Source organism: Danio rerio, chromosome 2, assembly GCF_049306965.1.
Source record: "Danio rerio strain Tuebingen ecotype United States chromosome 2, GRCz12tu, whole genome shotgun sequence".
NCBI classification, from domain to species: Eukaryota; Metazoa; Chordata; class Actinopteri; order Cypriniformes; family Danionidae; genus Danio; species Danio rerio.
In genome coordinates, this window is record NC_133177.1 from 29571286 (window position 1) to 29592835 (window position 21550).

At 36.0% G+C, this 21550-nt stretch overlaps 1 protein-coding gene and 1 long non-coding RNA gene across 5 annotated transcripts in view; one reads left to right on the forward strand and one right to left on the reverse strand.

Annotated features, from left to right (window-relative positions):
• Positions 1-21550, reverse strand: part of LOC137487469 (uncharacterized) — a 95084-nt gene that overhangs the window by 39362 nt on the left and 34172 nt on the right. The window lies entirely within an intron of this gene.
• Positions 4752-21550, forward strand: part of palm1b (paralemmin 1b) — a 47066-nt gene continuing 30267 nt past the window's right edge. For 2 of the 4 annotated variants that reach the window (XM_005163394.6, XM_005163395.6), the window contains exon 1: positions 8084-8399. The gene's annotated coding sequence lies outside the window, so the exon portion shown is untranslated. 4 annotated transcript variants of the gene reach the window in all.

Below are 21550 nucleotides of genomic sequence, written 5' to 3' on the forward strand. Positions count from 1 at the left end.
ATTAGGTTTTACTGTGCTCAAATTGCTTCGCTTACTCGAGTGGATTAAGTTCACAGTACTCAATAGGATTAGTTTTTGAACATAAATGGTTTATTGCAATCAGTTTCCTCAAATGGTTTGCGTTACCTTAACATTTTGGGTTTTACAGTGCAGTAGTCATTTAATTGCATATTTAAAATGATCAAGAGACCAATGTTTTAGCTAAAAATATATATTTTAAATGTTCCAAAAATGTTCTGAAAAAAAAACAGTTACATACTGTATGTCTTGGTTAGTAATTGACAACAAATGTCTAAAGATATTTAACTAAAGATGTTTAACATATACAAACAAGTGATTGTCAGAATGCAGAGTTGACCACTGCTTAGTTTTGACAAAATAATATAAATAAAATACTTAGTTCATGCTTAGAAATATGACCTCAAATAGCCACTTTGTTTTTAACATAGAACATGCAAATGTGCAAGATTTCCAATTCATTAGACATTATCAGTAAATAAATAGAAGAAAAGTAAATAAATTTTAGTAATTGTTAAAGCTATCTGTGCTATTCATGGTTGCTATTTATTTTTTTATTTTAAACTATAACAAAACAAATACTTTGCACATCAAGCACCATAACAGGCTGTTTTACACAGCCAAAGTAACTGCTGACACAGACAAAAAAAAATGTGACTCATTCAAATGGTAAAAATAAAGATATTAATGGAAAAAATGTTATGCTAAATATAGCAATTGCAGTCCCACCCTGCAGCTGAAAGAGCCAATTAATTTGAGTTTACTGTGGAATGCAAATGAAAATTAGATTGACGGCTGAAAGGTTTTTTGCTTGTTGTTGTTTTTAACATTATTGTTGGTTTTTATATGTGAATAGGATTTTTATTTGACCTTAATCTTCGAAAATGAAGAAGGGTTTTGTTCTTTCACATTGGAAATCCACACAGTTGAAGCCAATCTGGATTTCAGGAAAATACTCAAAGGTTTGTAATAACTGCAAATCCTTCTCCTTTTAGTTCATTCATTTCACTAGCAGTTGTTTAGCTGGTGCATGAAAATCTACTTAGGATGAAAATGTTTGAATTGACAAAAAGCTTTTTTTAGTCTCTGATGCTGTTCCAATAAATACCAGCAGGGGTTTTATTATTCAAATCAAGAAAAAAGACAGATACAGATAGTGTTAGACAAAAGAAAGCTATTTTTTTAAATGCAACAGAAAAGGTTGCCCAGCTGTAGAAATCTTTTTTGCCATTAATTGTATATCTAATGTTCACTATTTGAATAAAGTAGTTGGGCAAATAAGTTTTTTTTCCAGACCACTAGTATAATTCTTTTTGCAATTATAAAGCAAAAGGCTAAAACAATGCAAAGATTGTTTTAGCAAAGACTGCAAAGATGACAGCGATACATTTGTGAGATTAATTTCAAACAGTGCCACTAAAGGACATTTAAAAAAAAAAGAAATTAAATCTGGAAAAGCCAAAAGGTATGATAAAGGGTAGCTGGCGCTTGTCGGCTTCTGTCACAAACAGGATCAATTAGTTTTATTTTAGACAGTTTAACTTGTCCAATAAATTCTGTGTAATAGTTTAAACAGTATCAGTGAATGACAACCACAGACAGAAGTAGTATGTACACAACAAAGAATACCAGCAGGGCTTTGAGGGAAATGTTAACCAGTTTAGTTTTATCTGAACTTTATTTTGTGGCAAAAAAAATGTAAAAAAAATCATTACTGTGCTGCATTTTTACATGTATATTGTGAGGTTTGTTTTGGAATTTAACTTGTTGTGAAACACTTAACACTGGTCTGGATTTTTCTGTTTGTATCTGTGGAAGTCTTCCAAAGATACGAAGACATACTTTTGAAAATCATATCTCCCATGTCACAAAAACCGCCTTCTTTCATCTGAGAAATATCGCTAAATTACAAATATTAAGTATGCTATCCATCTCAGATGCAGAAAAGCTGGTTCATGCTTGTATAAGTTCTAGGCTAGATTACTGTAATGCTCTATTTGCTGATTGCTCAGCATCATCTATAAATTAACTTCATTTAGTACAAAATGCAGCCACCAAAGTTCTTACCAGGTCTAGAAAATATGATCATATCACCCCAATTTTATCCTCCTTACACTGGATGCCTGTTAAGTTCCGTATTAATAATAAAATATTGCTTCTTGCATATAAAGCTTTAAATAACCTTCTGTCTCGCTACAATCCAACCAGCTCTTTAAGATCTCAAACTTCAGGGCTTCTAGAATAGCAAAGTCGAGTAAAAGAGGTCGAGCCTTCTCATTTATGGCTCCTAAACTCTGGAATAGTCTTCCTGATAATGTCTGAGGCTCAGACACACACCCTCAGTTCAAAACTAGATTAAAGACCTATCTTTTTAGTAGAGCATACACACAATGCACTACATAACAGTATAATGCAGTATGATCCAAGCAGGTGAACTGACTTCACAACCACCTGTAGGACCAATGCAATCTCACGAAATTCGCAACTTTTTGATCTAGTGGCTAATTTGGATGAATTTGTATGATCTAACTCGTCTAATTTAGTAAAATTTGCTCATCATCCAATGATGGTTGGGGTTAGGTGCCATGCCTCCTTTTTAAAATCGTACATTTTTGTACGAATGAACTTGTTTATATACACTATAAACTGCAGCTACAGGTAAGCTAATTATTTTCTTTATTCTCTATTTCCACCTGGGGATACTCATCTTGAGGCCCTAGATACTATGAAGCAACATTGATACGATCCAAGATCTGTGAAAAGATGACCCCAAGGTATCCATAATCCAGGACCACGCCGCACCCTAAGCTGATGCTGGGGTGGTCATGGAGGAATGGCATGCATGCAACTGATTGCTGAAAGACCACAGTACAAACGAGTCCCCGTGTTGATCCTGTGGGCCAGCCTGACCTCCCGCCGGTGCCCTACTCACACCTGCATGAGACCTCCAAACTCAGGACTCCAGTCTTCGCCGCCTAGGCTGCAGTTCCACACAGGAAGTTTGGCCAGAAGAATAATAGTCATGCACAACAGATTATGGTGTCTCTCAAGGTTTTTTTTTTCCTTTTTCCTTGCCACTGGCTTGCTTGGATCGGGACTTGTGGAGCTGCGCTTCGGTGGAGTTGCTCTTAAGTGTTTGAACTTTCAGCAGTGAAACACTTCCAGTGTTATGTTGTTATTGATATATCCTAAAATCATAACCTTAAATTGTGAATGATCCAGAATATTCATAAAATTGTTTGAATATTTTGGCCCCCTGAGAAAAAAAGTTTTGCACTTTGCTGTATACTATACAGATGTAATCTAGTGTTCAGCCTTACTTTTTAAAGAGGTCCTTATATATTTAAAAAATTTGTAAATATCTTTAGTGAATAATACTGCTGTCTAAATATGAAAAAAAATAATAAGTAAAATAGTCTGATCTAAATAATGTTATTTCAGTGAACACCATTTCTGAAATCCCTTAAACACATTGACTGCAGCCTTCAGTTTTCTTTCTTTCAGCAACAGACACATCACAATATCTCAGATTTATATAATTCCTGCCCAAGGCATGCCTAAGGCAGTAAGGCTTAGTTGAGTTGTACTGTCAGTCTGTTGTGTCATGTTCAAGAGATGCACAAGATTTCACAGATCTAATAGAATGATATACAGTTGAAGTCGGAATTATTAGCCCCCCATTTGTTTTTGTTTTTTAAATATTTTCCAAATAAAATTTAACAGAGCAAGGAAATTTTCACAGTATGTCTGATAATATTTTTTCTTCTGAGGAAAAGTCTTATTTGTTTTATTTTGACTAGAACAAAAGCAGTTTTTAATTTTCTAAAAACAATTTAGAGGTCAAAATTATTAGCCCCTTTAAGCTATTTTCTTTTTTTGGTTGTTTCGATAGTCTACACTCTTACAAATAAAGGTACTAATATGTACCCTTGAGGTATTAATATGGACCTTTTAGGTACAAATTTGTAGCTTTTGAAAAAGGTACCACCCCAGTGATGGCTTACGTACCTTTATTTCTGATAGTGTACAGAACAAACTATTTTTATACAATAACTTGCCTAATTACTCTAACCTGCCTAGTTTATGTAATTAACCTTTAAATGTCACTTTAAGCTGTATAGAAGTGTCTTGAAAAATATCTAATCAAATATTATTTACTGTCATCTTGGCAAAGATAAAATAAATGTTAATAGAAATGAGTTATTAAAACTTATGTTTAGAAATGATTTGAAAAAAAATCTTCCCACTGTTAAACAGAAATTGGAAAAAAAATACAGAAGAGCTACAAATTCATTTTGTGTGTGTGTATATAATAAAACCATGTGTGCATTTAAAGTAGATAAATGAGAACTTTCCACTGAGCAGTACGGTTTTGTGGGGTGTCCAAACTTTATCCTGAAGGTCTGATGTCCTGCTTTAGCTCCAACTTGCTTGATTCAACACACCTGCTAAGAAGTTTCTGGTATATCTGGTAAGAGCTTGATTAGCTGGTTCAGGTGTGTTTGATTAGGGTTGGAGCTAATCTCTCCAGGACACCGGCCCTTCAGGACCAAGTTTGGACACCCCTGGTTTAGTATTTACTTTTTAGGTCTAGTACAGGTATGGCCAATCCTGTTCCTGGAGAGCCACCTTCCTGCAGATTTCAGTTGCAACCCATAATCAACACACCTGCCTGTAATTATCACGTGGTCTTCAGGTCCTAATTAATTGGTTCAGGTGTGTTTGATATGGGTAGCAACTGAAATCTGCAGGAAGGTGGCTCTCCAGGAACAGGATTGGCCACCCCTGGTCTAGTATATACAAGAAAATGGCAATTAACATCACTTTATAGGTGTGGAGTACAACACAAAGTAGGAATCAATTTAATTCTTGCTTAAAGAGGAAAGCTGTAGAGGGGTTGTTCACAAATCACATCTTTTGCGCACTTAAGTTTGTTATTTCAAATGTAGACACATGAAAAGTACTGGCAAATTACAGTGGCACGGATGGCATATTCCATGGGATTTTAGATGTTATGTGAAAAGCCCTGCAAATAACAATAGAGAATATGATAGCACATCGTTGCTTCTTGGCATATGGCTGTTTGTCACAAGAAGACAACAAGCTTTGTACCATTTGAATCATACTGCTCGGTGGAAAAGCCATTGGTTTAATACTTAATACATCATCTTCATCTGTGTACTGGTTGTTGCTAGATCAGATACAGTTGTGGCCGGAAGTTAACAAGAATTATTTATATTATTTATCAAACTTTCCATTTATTGTATTTTCTTAATGTCTACCCTCACCCCAACCCTAAACCCAATTGTCACAGTACTGGAAAAAATAATAATTATTGTTATAAAGTGTCATTAAAAAATGTTGCTATATTGATGTGCATATTGCACTTCCGGTCGGCCGCATATCAGATCTAAACTTTACCCTGTGTACTCCCAGATAAATGTTTATCAGGAATTTAAACTCACCATGCTTTTAGAGTATTCAAGACAAGAGCTATAGACTTCACCCTCTTCTGGAAAGGCAGTAGGATGCAACAACTTATTTGGTTTAAAAAATGGGGGGAGTAAGGGTAATACTTTGCATTGTATGCTGCATTCACATCAGAATTATCATAAATTTTGTCTTCAAAATCTGATTTACACCTGAAAACTGATCATTTTATGTTTAGCAACTGGTTTTAAACACACAGGGAACAATGATTGCTTCTGGGATTACATTCTTTCCACAATAAATTGCCTGTATCTATCAATGAATGTTGACAAGATTATCAACCAAAGGAGAGCTACATTTTGTTCTTTCTGACATCAGTGCGACAGGCTAATTTCTGATTTAAATGTGACAGGCTAATATAATCAGGTCTCATTCTTTAATGATTAACGATAACTAATTTACTTGTTTTTGAGTAGTACTGATTAATGGTTCTTAATGTTAATTTAAGAGATATAATACTTGATTTGGGCAGCTTGTTGGCGCAGTGGGTAGCAAATGAATAAGATAAATTGGCCGTAGTGTATGTGTGTGAATGAGTGTGTATGGATGATTCCCAGTGATGGGTTGCAGCAGGAAGGGCATCTGCTGTGTAAAACATATGCTGGATAAGTTGCCGGTTCATTCCGCTGTGGCAAGCCCAGATTAATAAAAGGACTAAGCCGAAAAGAAAATGAATAAATGAATACTTGATTCAAATTTTTCGCAAAAGTTAAAATACATATTCATAGAGATTACACAGATAGCAAAAAAGCTATAATGTGAAATATATGCTAGAAACTATAAGCATTTGACTTGCATAGTATTCATGTTCCTACTAAAACGCCAATAGTTACTAGTTACAAACATTCTTTAAAGTTGCTTCTTTAGTGTTCAATAGAAGAACAAAAACAGTTTGAAACCATTTATGGGTATGCCTTTTATATCAGAGATGCACAAAGTAGAGCCTGCGGGCTAAAGTTGGCCCATGGTAACCTTTGGTTTGGCCCGTCGTCCTATCTGAAATGAGAGGAAGAATGATGGAGAGATGATTGGGACAAATGCCTTTGACAGAGATTATAATTTCGAATTTAATGTAACATTTTGTTTCTTTGTTTAATTGAGGAGCTACAAAAAAAAGCCAACTAAAACTAAATGTTGTAAATGAATCAGACTTTTAAAATGTAAATACTGCCACTTGACGAATACAGAACAATGCACAAGACATCAGCAAGCAAATCAAGGCAAAGGCTGGAGCTTGACTATTGTATTTATCATTGAACTCTATTGTGTCATAAATGGGACTGTTGATGTTTTTTACTATAAGTTCATTATAAAACGGTAAAAATGATACTGGATCATTAATCACTATATTTCAAAGCAACATTTTATATTTGTTTTTAAGTATTAGCAAATAAATTAGAAAATTACAAATGACAAATTTAATTAAATACGGTGTGGTAAATACAACTTCTGCCCACAGCCCTCAATCAAGTTTGGTTTTTGGCCCATTATAAGAAAGAGTTTGGGCACCTCTGCTTTATATAAATAGGCCTATAAGAAGGAGAGAGAAAGGGGAATGGATGAATGGATGCCCGGGTAGAAAATAATTCTGGCCAGATTTGGCATAAATCTGGCACAGCAGGCATTCATCCGGCCCTGGCATACAGCTTATGGGCCATACATGGGTCTGGCAGAGGTGGCACCGTCTTTAAGGTGGCACACAAGATTTGGGCCAGTTTAAAATTTATTGATGGACCATATAAGTTTGGCCTATGTTGATCAACTTTTAAAATACATTTAAATTATTTTTGAGTAAAGTAAAAATTCTACCAATTGTATCGCTTCAAGAAAAAGCACTGATTTTCAAGTTCACTGCAGTCGTGATGCACAATATATCTGGCCCAGTTCAGACCCATGGGTTATTAACTTGGCTTAGATTTGGCCCAGATATTGTTCATATTTTGCCTTTATGGAAGCCAGACTTGGTCCAATCATATACCATAATTCACTGCAGCATGTGGGCCAAGCAAAAGCTGAATGTGTCTGGCCAGATCTGGGCCAGAGAAATTTTGCTATGTGGGTATAATGTAACATTGTTTTGAAGTGTTACAAATGAACTCATTTAAAATCTAACCTTTACCCTAAAGAATGCTAGGCTGTTTGTATCAATGAAATCTCGGGTAAAGTATTGACAAACTTTAAATATTAGGCCTAATTTAAAAAGCTAACCTAACCATTGTGTTTGTTTGTCTATAGTTTCTCCTAATTATAACAACCCAGTGTTTGAAGTTTGGTGTTAGTTTGAGCAACATCGCCTAAATATAAAAGGTGCTATTGTGACAGTTGGTAAGGACAGTAGGCTGACACCCAACACTGTAACATGTAATGTAAACACAAACAATCAACATGGTGCTAGAACATTGTTGTAAAATTAGCACCAGTCTGTGGTATGTTTCGAGTCAGTGTGTTTACATCGCTTACACAAGTGTCCAGAGGGAGGCGTTTCCAAGCATCTCCTCACTCTCACCAGGAGGAGGAGATGCCAGACATTGCCCACAACACGCTTGCTGAATAACTGACTGACTGACTGTCGCGCGGGAAACAAAGGCTGGGCTGCCGTGAAGTCAACAGTCGCTCCATCCTGAAGCCATGTGAGAGAGAGCCGCTGCTGCACAGCACACATTCAGCGTCGGGTCGAGCGCCGCTCCCCGGAAAACAAACCGCACACCCCTGCCAAAAGCCGTATTTGCTGCCCGAGAGAATAAGCGAATTAATGCCCATCATTAGGTAGTAGTAGCCCAGTCATATTGATCGCCTGTATCGTTTACGCCTCCGAGCGGGGGTTTGGTTTTTCCCGAGCGGGCGCGCGAGAAAAACATTCGCTATCGAAAGGGAACTGCTCTGACCATTGAGTAAGTATTCATTTATCAACAATTGCCTTTTTCTTGCTTTTTTATCGTTCTTCGTTTCCTGGCATCTCCGTTTTGTTGTTGGCTTGGCATCGCAATGGCGCTTTAAATCGTGTGGATGTGTGTCTTGCAATAATACCGCGAGGATATCATGATTTTAATGCAACTGTGCGAATATGTCACATGCACATTTTCGCAGAGAGAGAAGATTGATTCTCACGCTTTATAAATGTCACTTATGTCATCGCATGTTTACATAAATTGTAGTAGTATGTCTTGAGTAACGGCCCAATAACACGCTGGTGCGTTTTTGCAGCGCATCCCCGTGTTACAGCAGTACGTGCTCGGGTGTGGAGAGGAGAACCACATCTAGTAATACTGATGAAAATGGGTGGGATGATCCAATATGGCCGTGTAGACCTGGATTTTAGCAGCATATTGTGTGGAATATTTCCGTATTCAGTGGGATTTTGGTCATCTATTAGTTCATAAATGTGAAATAATCAAGTACACTTCACGTCTGACGCGTTTCTGTGTCAAATCTTTCAGTACCCACCGCGTCCATATCGCGCGTTTATTCTCCAGCTGGACGCGCTTTATTTTCGCCAAGCAGATATGAAGCGTCTTGTATTTTTACAAATTATGTCATATAGTTTGTTTGTTTGTCTTGAATAGGCTAACGGATATGTCGTTTAATGTGTAGAGAATGAGAAGACGCACATTAAGGGGAATTAATGGGACAGTGATGTCAGCCCTGTTACATTTCCATTGCCAAAGCTTTGTCAGTCAAGTTTACGCTCCCTTGAACATTTGAGGCACTGGGTCATTGGAGCCACCAAAGCAGCTTCCTGAAAAGAAATCAATGACATGTTTCTGAAATTAGGGTTGGTATATAAAGGTTACAATGTGTGCACTACTCTGAAATATAGCTACAATTATTAGGTTTTGGATTGGCAATAGCTATGGACTCCATGAATTTATGAATTCTTGAATTTATTCAGATTTAGAATTTCATAATTAAAACACTCTTTAATTAATATTAATTGAAGATTAACTTTCCAAAAAAATAAGATGATTAATTATAATTAATTACTAAAGAATTTTACCATTGCAACCTCTTTAAACTTGTACTTCAAGCTAAAAAAATATTAAAAGTGGCATAAAATAATAAACAATCATTTATCAAACATGGAGGCCAACAACAGACATTGAGAAATCTGTATATCAATAGACATAGATGAATTTACTTATCAACATGTTTTACTAATTTCTTCTCTCGTTTTAAGTAAATTATATTAAATAATTTGTTCTTTTGTTTTGCTTAATCATGGCCGCTTTGCAATCATTGATTCCCTTGTTGTCTTTTATTTAAAATGTGGGAACCAATCAAGTTTTTTGTTACCATTAAGTTGACTACAGCTTAAACTAATTGTGTTGTAAATTAGTACATTAATTCATGACCACAATACGTGTATTTACCCCTACTTTATAACCTAAACCTATTGGTAAACCTAAATATGAAATCTCTTCAAGCTTGTATTCCTCAGCTTTCATTTTTAAATGCAACGCCCGCAACTCAAAATCCAAACAGCTACTGAGGGATAGAAAGTCCCACCCTAAATTTAATTGTTCTTTTTCAGTAAACCATTGTGTTTTGATGACATGAAAGCCATATTACAGAAGAAAAGATTTGTTACTAGGGTGTCACGGCGGCGCAGTGGGTGGCACAATCACCTCATAGCACGAAGGTCGCTGGTTCGAGCCCCAGCTTGGTCATTTGGCATTTCTGTGTGGAGTTTGCATGTTCTCCCCTTGTTGGCATGGGTTTCCGCCACAGTCCAGAGACATGCGGTACAGGAAAATTGAATAAGCTAGGCTGTAGTGCTTGTGTCTGAATGCTGGAGTGTTTGGGTGTTTCCCAGTGTTGGGTTGTGGCTGGAAGGGCATCCGCTGCGTAAAACATATGCTGAATAAGTTGGCGTTTCATTCCGCTGTGGCGACCCCTGGTTAATAAAAGGACTAAGCTGAAAAGAAAATGTATGAATGAATGAAGATTTGTTACTATTTGCTTTCATTGTGACTGACACACATTCTGGAGATCTCACTTTAGAAACAGGCTTTGAAAGTAAAGGATCAAGAGTCAATAACATGGCATTTCTGTTAGATCATGAGAAGAAACAATTTACTTATTTTTTAGAAAATATTATAAATGCTCCATTCTTGACATTTTTTTTTCTTAAATGTGTAAATGGTTCATCTATGAAATATGAAAGGGAATTAATCTGAGGGGAACAAGTTATAATTGTATGGTACTGTACCAAGCCGTAGAACAGCCTTTGGGTAGTCATTATTTTCAGCAAAGGGAGACCAAAATATTATAAACAACAACATTATTTGCAACAAACAACCGTACAGCTAAAAGAATAGAAAAGAATATTGTAATTTTTATATTTTTTTAAAGATTTTTTTAGATTGGATTGATTTCTTAGATCAGGTAAAAGCTTAACCAGACACAATCAGGCATGGGATGATAACTCAAGTCAAGGTTTTAATATTGCAAAGATTTTCTGTTATATTGTTCCTACGGTATGTGTAAGGGTTTTATTTATGTGTTTATTTAATGTGTTGTAAAGAAATCTGTGTTATTAAAACTAATGAAGACTGCAAAAGTCATTGATTAATTTGAATTATTTAGTGGGATATTTACTGTTCCAAAATATTATAAATCTTTCCTAAACTAAAATATATTGTGTTCAATGGGTTCAATTGTTTTTTACCCAGACATTTAAACATAATTTATTTTAGAGTAGTTATCACAATATTGTGATACCGTGGTATTTTTATCATACTGTCATAAAGTTATACCGCCCCATGCTTTGACATAATTGACAGATGACAGAGAGCATCTGCTGCTGTGTTCAGAAATATCATTCTGAATTGCTCCTGTTAAATAAACAGTAAATAAATAAATAAATAAATAAAGTGGCATGCTTCCCTAAGAAGACATAGTCCCTGGTATAACACAATGTTGCTATGCAACAACAATAACGATCCGCTTTGCTGTTCAGTGATATTGTGAACAGGTGTTCTTCATCATAGCTGTCACTATAGAGAGCAACAGTCTGGTTCCAGAAGAAAAATCTTCATTCGTTTTCTTCATAAGTAAATTGATTTTTAACCTAGTTGTGGAACTGTTGTTGAAAATAACACAGATAAAATGCTGGATTGACCAATCAGCCGTATGTTATAATGTATAGAGTGCACAGTTGCTTTAAAATGTGATTTCTGAAGCTAAAAGCTACTTAAACCACTAAAACTCTCCAAATTAAAATCAAAATGATTAATTCCAGTGGCTTACATCAACAATATTTTACTAAGAATTAAAAAAATAAATATGTACAGTATGTCACTGGGGCCCCAGTCCACATAAAGTGGAGAAATATGATGTCAATTTGTATGCAAAAACCTGAAAGTGTTTAGTAGTTCCGTTTCCCTTGTCTCAAAGTCAGTGTTTTTTTTATGGGGTTTCAGTTAAATCACTTAAATAAGGTCCGTGGCTAACACAAACTCAAGATACTTTATTCTACAACAAAAAAAAAAAACACATCGGTTACATCACACTCTTGATTTTTTAAATCGATTATGCTTCTTTAAAAAGACTGTTACTATAAAGTTGCAAAATGAGACTACAGGGTAGGTGGTGTCGGAGACATTATATGTCATCGAGCTGAACTGGTTTAGAAAGCAGCTCCCTTGCGTTGGGCATTTGGATTTGTCTGTTATTTAAGTATTTTCATAAATGGTATTTGTTTGTGGTATTTTTCTAATCGAGAATTCATATTGTGTCTTGATAATGCCTTTACTTGTAGAGACCTACAAGACAGATTAATTTCTTGATCATTTATTTTAATTAAATGATTTTATGAAGATACTGCTTACCAGTGCAGCCTGTCTCTGTCCTGCTCTCGGTAATGCAAATGTATGAATAAATGTGTAAAACATACATACATGTTAACTGTCATTTTAACGTGATCAGTTGATTTTTCGTCGTTTTTTTCTTCATCTGAACACATTTAACTCTGTCATAACTGCAATGCACTCGAGCAAGGCACTTATTCAAATATATCTCTATGTAGGCAAATTTATACATACAGTTTTAAAACTTTTACAACAACCGTAAAGCAAAACAAAGTGTATTTCCCACGTAAAAAAACTATCCAAAAGGCACATATTTGTAGTGTGGATTATAATATAATGAGCCGAGAGAGTAAATCTTTGTCATGGACCATATTTCCTAAAAATAAGCTTACAAAGTTATCGTTAGCAGTGTGGTGCTGACGTGAGCGCTCCGAAGGCACTGTAGTCCGTTTATAGCCTTATATTAGCTTTTCAATTCTTGCGTTTGCATCCCAGATCCAAAAGTGCTAAAAGTTGTATTTTCTTGTGAGGATTATCCGGCTGGACAAAACGTGTAAGTGTTATAAACAGTGTTTGAACACAGCGCTTATTATTTGCAATCTTCGAAAATCCTTTGGGAAAATCTTAAAGGGAGTTAATCGAGGGAATCAGTTTTATGCTAGCAGCTGGTGCATCATAGTTCCTCCACTCTATTCTTTGTAACATAATATTCCTAATTAAGTTTACTTCATAATTAAAAATATACGTATATTAAAATCACCAGTTTATTAATAATAAAGGTGCAGTGTTTTTAGTACTGAGATCTAGTGGTTGAACTAGATATTGCAGTCCAAATTCAAAATATTGGAGAGAGGTTTTTTTCACATGGCTCCTTCTACGCAAACTTAAGTTGCCAGATTGATGATGCACAGAAACGAGTGTGCCTCACGATCAAGCCTCACAATGTGAACTGATCAGCTAATATTTACATTTGTAATATTTGTAAATGATTTGCAAATAAAATTAAATAAATATGGGGTATGCCAAAATATAATTGGGTTAACTGGCAGTGGGCGGAGTTACACAGAAAAAAAAACAGACAGACACTTTGACATGGATTGCATATTTTCAAAGTAGAATAACAGACTTTAGCATTGTTTTCCAGATAAACGAGTATGTTCGCTTACATTTTTCATCAATATCTGCTTACCTATTATGGTCTTTTAGTCAAAAACATATATATATAGCACCTTATACATAGCAACACAAATGCATTTTACAATGTTACTATATATGAAGTCTGATAGTTGTGTGGTCACGTGCGGTTTATCACTTCATGGGTGTATTCCAGCAGTAAGAACTCCTGACAGCTGCCATGATTTGACACGGTTAAAATTGAACAGCTCTGGACTGTCGCTGATGTTTTAACCTCTCACCTATATCTCTTCCTTTCTCTATCAGAATTCTGTAGCAGATAATAGCCTGTAACAGACTCTCCTGATTTACTCAAGCCTTTCCTGCTCACTCCAGCACATTTGAAAATATCCTAATGACTGCTACAATACACCAGTGCGCACTTAATGACTCACTTTTTCACAAATGGCCAATTTAGAGAGGACCGTTCACGAGAGCTAATGTCCATTTACATTTTTTGAAAGTGGTTATATGGACAGCGTTAGCTCAGGATGGACAATCCACTTAAACATGATGGATTGTAAGACAGTCCTCGCTAAAACCCAGAAGGTCTGAGAGAAGTTGCACCAGCAAGCTGAGTGTGACCTACATTCTATATGTTTGAAAAATATATGCGCTCATGGTCTAACAGTTTTAGGAGGTTTGTATCCTCCCTTCCTTTCCTTTTCCCTATGGCTATTCGGGCCCTGGCTCATGTTATGTCTCAGAAATAAAAGGGAGTGTGTGAAACTATTGGTACTGTTCTTTACCAGCCAAGCTGGACCTTCTCAGAAGCCTCACATTGAAGTTTATCAACTCTCCCTCCCACATTCCTTGCAATCAAATACCACTTAGTGTTTAACTCAGTGGATTTCTATTTCTTCATAATTTAGTATGGGTGGCCTTTTTAGCTAATTGTGGGTACTTTTTGGTTTCTTAAACAAGCATATTTTGTGAAAAGTATGAAATGCCAAATGCCCCTAATTTTTAAGTGCCACCAGAGAGCTTGTAAGATTAGTCTACATTTTTCTAAGTGCTCTAGAGTTTCACTACCGATGAACTAATTGAGCATCTGCAATGTGTAACAAGAATCCCTAGCAGAGCGCATGATTTGCTCAGTGAATCTGGTTCTAAAATTGAATTATATATCCTACAATAGAGATGCCCAAACTAGGGCCTGCAGTTCAACCTTGGCTCATGCTAACCTTTAATTTGGCCCACCATCCCATTTAAGAAGATAGGGAGATTGATAGGGAGGTGGTTAGGGCAAATATCTTAATCATTTAAGGCAATATTTTGTAGTTATTTTTAAATATTTGGAAATTATTGGAAAAACGAATGCAATACAGTTTGGTATATTGACCTTCGACCCACAGCCATCAAGTTTGGTTTTTGCCCCTTTATAAAAAACTGTTTGGGCACCCCTGTCCAACTGCTTTGGTCTAACTTTCATTTGTAACAATGCATAAATAGGACCTGACATTTCTGTCGCACCATTGCACATTTGTACAAAAAGGAAGCCTTTGACTAAAGTTGTGGCATGAATTGTTTTTGCATGCATCGGATTTTCTTTGTAGAAATCTTGCCATGATTATCTATTGGCTGCTCTTTGTCACTTTTGGCATTTGAAACACTTTTGTTGGCCAGTGAGTGAACCAGTGAAAAGGTCACAGCATGGCTTCAGTGTGTTGCCCAGCAGTGGACTAGAGAGGGGAAACAAGCTGTAAGATAAGTGCACCCACACTGGAGACTTCACAGATTGGATAAAGCTGGCCAGTGTTGTGTTTTTCCTGGACTCCCAAGTGCTTTTCCAACGCTGTCAATGAGATGTGGCGAAAGGAAATGGCTGCATGGTGTTGAAAGTTTTCAAAGAGTTTTTCCCCATTCCTCCATTGCTAAATCACTGATGTACTGCTGTCCTAAGTTTTAGAACTAGTGAAATGTATTGCAGATTAGTTGAAAAAGTCAAACTAAAGAGCTGATATGATTAGTGTGTGTTATTGATAGAAAAAGGATTATGAATTGGGCTGCACGATAGGGTTGGGCGATGTTGACCAATTTTGCATTGTACGATGTCTAATGTGAAGCATTGCGATCGACGATGGCATCGTCGTCGTAGGCAGCGGTGAATTTATTATTTATGAATAATTATGAATAATTAATTAATTCAATTTGTAGCCTACCGTTTTACTACCTGACTAGCATGGTCTTTGTTTTACCCATAACCAAATCATAAATAAATAAAGCTAAGTTGCTCACAAATTACCACCTGTCAATCACTTTTTCCGCGAGACTCTGTCATAAACATGGTTGGTAAAAAAGGTGCACAACCAACAGGAACCAACCAACAGTATCTGAGGTTTTTGCTAAAATTGCTAAGTACAAGCGCGAAAGTGAAAGATTGAAGCAGTGTACTGACGCTGTGACACATTACCTAATAGATTCAAAGGACAGAAGAGTCGTTACATAGAGACAAGATTAATTAAATAACACGCTTAACAACTATAGTGAGACGCGATCCAGCGGTACATCCTTGATAAACTGTCCGACGTGCACTGCTCTCTGGGGTTTTGTGCTCAAAGCACCCACTGACTGCTGGAGCTCACATGTGCACATACGCTGCAGCCTGACAGAGTGTGTGTTTGCTATTGTCAAACTTATTTGTTTCTTCGGTGCACTGCGATGCAGACACGGACAATTCGGTATCGGTTCAGTAATAATCATAACCGGTTATTATGTAGTGACATTTATCTCTAATACGGCTATGTCGCGGTAGCTTACTATGGCTAGGGAGGTGTGCGCGAGTATTTACAACGCTCCAACTACTTAAAAACGGACTTACAAAAGAAGCCCCTGTTTCACTGCGATTGAGAGAATGACAGTAAACTCAGTAAAATTTCTCTCTCTCACTGTGGCCCATTTGACCTGCTGTCGTGACTTTTCCTCTCCTCTTGGCTATTACAGCGATACTTCTGGATACAGACACGAGCACGTGCCTGCAGAGTTTTCTCCACCGCGTCTATTATGGATCAGCTGTGATCGCTTCTGCAGTTTATCAGTGTCACTAAAGAGCGCCAGTGCCAATCGCAGCTCTTTCTGTTGAGCACGTGACCAAGACAAGGCTCAGAGAGCGAGCGGGATATTTAAATTAGTTTATTTGCTATAAATGCTTGTGTTGTTACAGTTTATATATCTGACTTGTATATCTGTTTGTAATAAAGAACAAAATTGTATTACAAATAGTATATAAATATAAATATATTTATACATTTTAATACAAAAATTGCTGCTGTGAAGAAAATATAAAACTGTGTATTGACCTTATTCTCCGCCAACGAGCGGGCGCTGCCATTTGAATCTTTTTGTCTCGCGACTTCCGGTCACATTTACTTCCATTCATTTTTTTGACATTAAAAACTGCTCGTTGTGCAGCTTGATGTTGCAATTTAATATTTTCTTATTATATTATTTTACTTGTTCTGTATAGTCTGTATAGTAATATAGCAAACCTTTGTTTGTAGAGCAAGTAGTTTGAGCATTTTCTGCCGTTTATTATTCCTAGTCATTTCTCCCATAGGCGACTGAAGCGGAAGTTCTAAGACAATCGCGAAAACAGGTGCACTTCCGCATTTTAGAATAAGGTCAATAGAAAGCATTGTCAATGCACCGAGATATCGAATTGACCCGAATCGATGGCATGATAATCGTAACCGAACTGAACTGTGAGACCTATGTGATTCACACCTCTACTAAAATGCCATTTTAAAACTAAGACGTATTAGTGTAAACTGGGCCTAAGTGTGTATTTTTTTGTGGCGGGGCGGCTCAGCATCGTAATATCTATCGCCCATCAGCAATGGACAATGGCATCGTCTATCGACCCAACCCTACTGCACAATATATCGTTTCAGCATTGATACCGCAATGTACGTATCTGCAATCACATCGCAGAATATGCAGTTTATATGTTTTTTGACTTCATTTGAGCAGTTTCGAAAACATGAGGTTTTGTGGAGTTTAACCATATAAATGTTTATGCTGCGTGTGTTTTAAAACATGTAACTTTGTATTCAGGCACAAGAAATTTTGTAAGTTCAGCAAAGATTTATTTTATTTAGCTATTTACAGTAAAGATTATACAGTGTTTTTATATATAATTATTCAATTTCTTGGATACTGTTTGGCTATCCAGATAAGCATAAAGCGCTGTAAATTTCATTTTCTTTTCTCTGCTTTATTTTTTTTTTTTTGCTTTTAAATAGTTTATGCATGATTCACACTCGAAATATTCTCATCAGTCTAAATGAATGAATTCTTTTCAAATAGAGCTATTCAAGCTATCTGGTGAAATTATATTCATATCGCAATATATATTGCAGAAAAATTAAATATTGCAATGTCATATTTTTCCAGTATTATGCAGTCCTAATTATGAAATTATAACTTAGTCTTATCTATTTGTGAAAAAAGTATGTGACGTGGACATACACTTTGCAAATATTCAAGGGATCTTCATAGGGTTTGTTTACATGACAGTAATAAACCAAACATTTGAAAGTGTTTGCTTAGTATTTTTAAAAAATTGTATTTGTCTTTTGATGTTGACCAGCTCTTATAGGGACTTGAAGTTGTTTGTGACATTGTGTAAAAATGCAATATTCTAAAATTTGGGACAGTCAGCTTCTCTTGTTATGGCTGAAAGGGTCGTCCCTGTGGTCTTCATCTGGATCTGAACCTGCTGTCTGATGGTTTCAGTCACTTTAGAAATGCTCACAAGCTTGCAAATTTGTGAAAACTGGAAAGTTAAGGTATGATGTTGTTTGCAGCTCATCACTTCATGCATTTTTTCTGATTAAATAGCTATTTTGACAATGATAGGTGAAATGCATTCATGATGGATATAAATATCCAATCACTCAGACCGCTTCAGGAGGTGGTCTGGGATGCATTCCAGACAAAACTGGACAGGTCTAAATGCATCTGGCTGTTGAATTCACATATGTAAATTTTATTCCCCCCAAAATGTAAAAAAATAAAAATGAGAACACGTGTTATGGGCTATATGACCATCACTTATATTATAATTAAAAATTCATTAACAACGAAAAGCCACAGATGTCAGTTTGACATTTGTTTTTTTTGTTGTTGTTTCCTTTCATTTTACTTTTGACCATGAAATGATGAAATTAAATTGTTAAATTATTATCAGATGGTAGCATTAACAACAGGGACAGAGCATGCGACTGTAGCCTACCTCTGTGAAAGAAGAGGAATCATAATAGAAAAATGTAATGTTTCATTAGTTTACAAAGGTACGTTGTTTTGTTTTTGTTAGAGTAACAAAGTAATAAAACACAAAGTAATTTAAATCAATTATGTCTTGCAAATATGATAAAATAGGTGTTTCATTTAGCCTATAATGAAAGTAATCATGGAACCAACCTTGTGATCTTGATCTTAATAGATCCTATTATTCTACCAGAAGATTATCTATCCCTGAAATAAAAACATAAATACATTGAATAAAAAGTATTTCATGCCAAACATTTCCAGGAAAACGTTGATTTCTGCGAGTTGTCCGGTAAAGAAATATGTTATTCATTTAGTTCTCAGATTTTATTTCTTTATTAAAACACTTTACAAATTTACAAACCCTGTTATTGTCCTTGTCATCAGCCCAACTGAACCTACAGCTTTAAGTTTTGCTAAAAAAATATGTTATTTAGAAAGAAATCTTCACAAATAGCAAGTTTAAGTTCTTATCATTCACATCTATTAGTTTAAAAACATAAAACTATGAATAAATTCTACAAATAAATACTACAAATACACAGAAATTTACAATTGTCCCCATGCTTCTGTCCTGTCACATTTGCATTAAAGTTGACATAAAATGCGTACAATACACGTTTAAGGTAATGACTCGAAAGTGACATCATTTGATGGAGGAGAAGCTGACAGTGATCAAGGATGCTATCATTCTATCAAGGATTATATCATATCCCATATCCGTATAAATGCCTATAATATTCATAGAGTTGTTCTAATGATGCAGGAATCATGTTAGATAGATCGTGAACAAATGGTTATGCGTGTTTTGTCAACTGTTATCTCTGATTCATTCGCATCACTTTTGCTACTGTCCATGTTGATCCACTTTTCATGAGTGGGCTTACTCCATGAATCATCCTTGGCGTGATCTCAAGTGCTGCATTTGTGACTACACTAGTAGTTTAAAATGCATGTGTTGATGCAACATTGAGCACTTTTACACTGAGGAGAGGGTCTGGGGTTAGTTTGAGTTCAACAGATATTCCATCAGTCAACAGTTAATACTATGCGCTGAATGAACAGAAGTAAATCGCTTGCTTATGCGTGGATTTCCATTGTTAGTGATTCTTTTAGGTCTGAAATCAGAGAGATAACATATCGACAAACATTCCCTGTGAGGGAGTGAACATGTGACTGGCTGTGCTCGGGTGGCCCATTGAGATCACTAATCAGCTGGATGACTCTCCCCTACAGCCATTTTCAGGAGAGAAGCTCTTTCTCTGTGGACCAGCACTGAAGCCTGCAGTAAAACAAGCTTTGACAAAAGACATCATTGTGCCAGGTTCAGCATGGCCTTCCAGAACCCATCTTCCCATTCCATGGTTGACCTCTTTTTTTATCCATGGGTCCCTTTTTCTTTGATATCTTTTTGTAAGTTTCCTCAATCCTTGCTTTGTATGTTTGACCTCCCGTCAATGTATAAAACAAGAAACCACAAATAGTGGATCATGTTTGGGCTGCTTGTTTTGATATTTATTCTAGTTTGACTATTCTGCCATATTATAAAAGAGTAGCTTTATTCGCAATTGATTTAAAGACTGGTGTTATGGCTTAGTGCGAATAAGTGTAAGCGCTGCCATCTGAACCCTGGTGCACACCAAACAAGTGGACCATGATTGCTGCAGGTGCTTTCACACTGGCTGTTTAGTTTAAAACTGGGTGTGGTTTGAAAAACTGGTCATGTAAAAGCTGTCATATGAACCTGGGAGAGCACCGGTGTCCTGAATCTGAGACTACCTAAAGCCAGGTTTGAGTTCAGTTACAGTTTTGCTGTTTGCATGAATATGCACATTTGTTCATGAAGTTTAGCCAACAGGACGTCATTAGTTTAACGAAACAAAACGTTTGATAATTGAACTTTGGTTTAATCACTGTAATTTCTGATCATAGCACCAAAAGGTTAACTAACCTGCTTGGAGTTCTACCCCTTGACTTTGAGTTACCATTTTATTTTTCTGAGCTTTTCTGTCATTAATAGCTAGGCGATTGTATTTTGTTACAGTGGAAGTCTCCTCAACCTCCATCCCATTAGACATGGGATCATAACCGTTTTCAAGGTATAACGCGGTTTGAAAAAGTCAAGGTTTTAAAACCGCCAAAATTTTCTGTTTTACCATTCCTATGGTATATTTAAGATTTATTTATTTTTTTAACGTTTTTTTTTGTTGTTGTTGTTGTTCTTATGTTTGTTTTTTTAGGACAACAGTATCTCCTGCAGAAAAGATATCCATGCCATTTTTAAATTGTAAAGAAATCGGTATTTTTTAAACTAATGAAGCCTGACATGTTTGTTTACTGTTCCAAAATATTTTAAATGTTTCTAAAAAATAGCATTATAAAACTACTATATAAAATAGGGATAGCGTAGTAGGTCATCTGGATACTTCTTTGATACTGTTTTTCGATTTTTATGAATTCAGATACATTACTCCGCTTACATATCGTTTTTAGCGTACTGTGGAAGTATGGAATTTTAGACGCAGCCATTGTGTTCTAAACTCGAAAAAGTTATTGTTTTTTACCCAGACATTTAAAAAGAATATATTTTAGAGCAGTAATCACAAAACCATGATACCGTAATATTTTTATCCATGATTATCATACCACTAGAATATTATATCGGCCCAGGCATACATCCCATACTTAATGGATTAAAGATGCCTCATTTTTCTTTGAGGTTCAGTGATCAAATTTTTGAAAAACATTTGGTTGCCATTCTTGGAGCATGTCAAATCTCTGAAACTGGAAGCAGT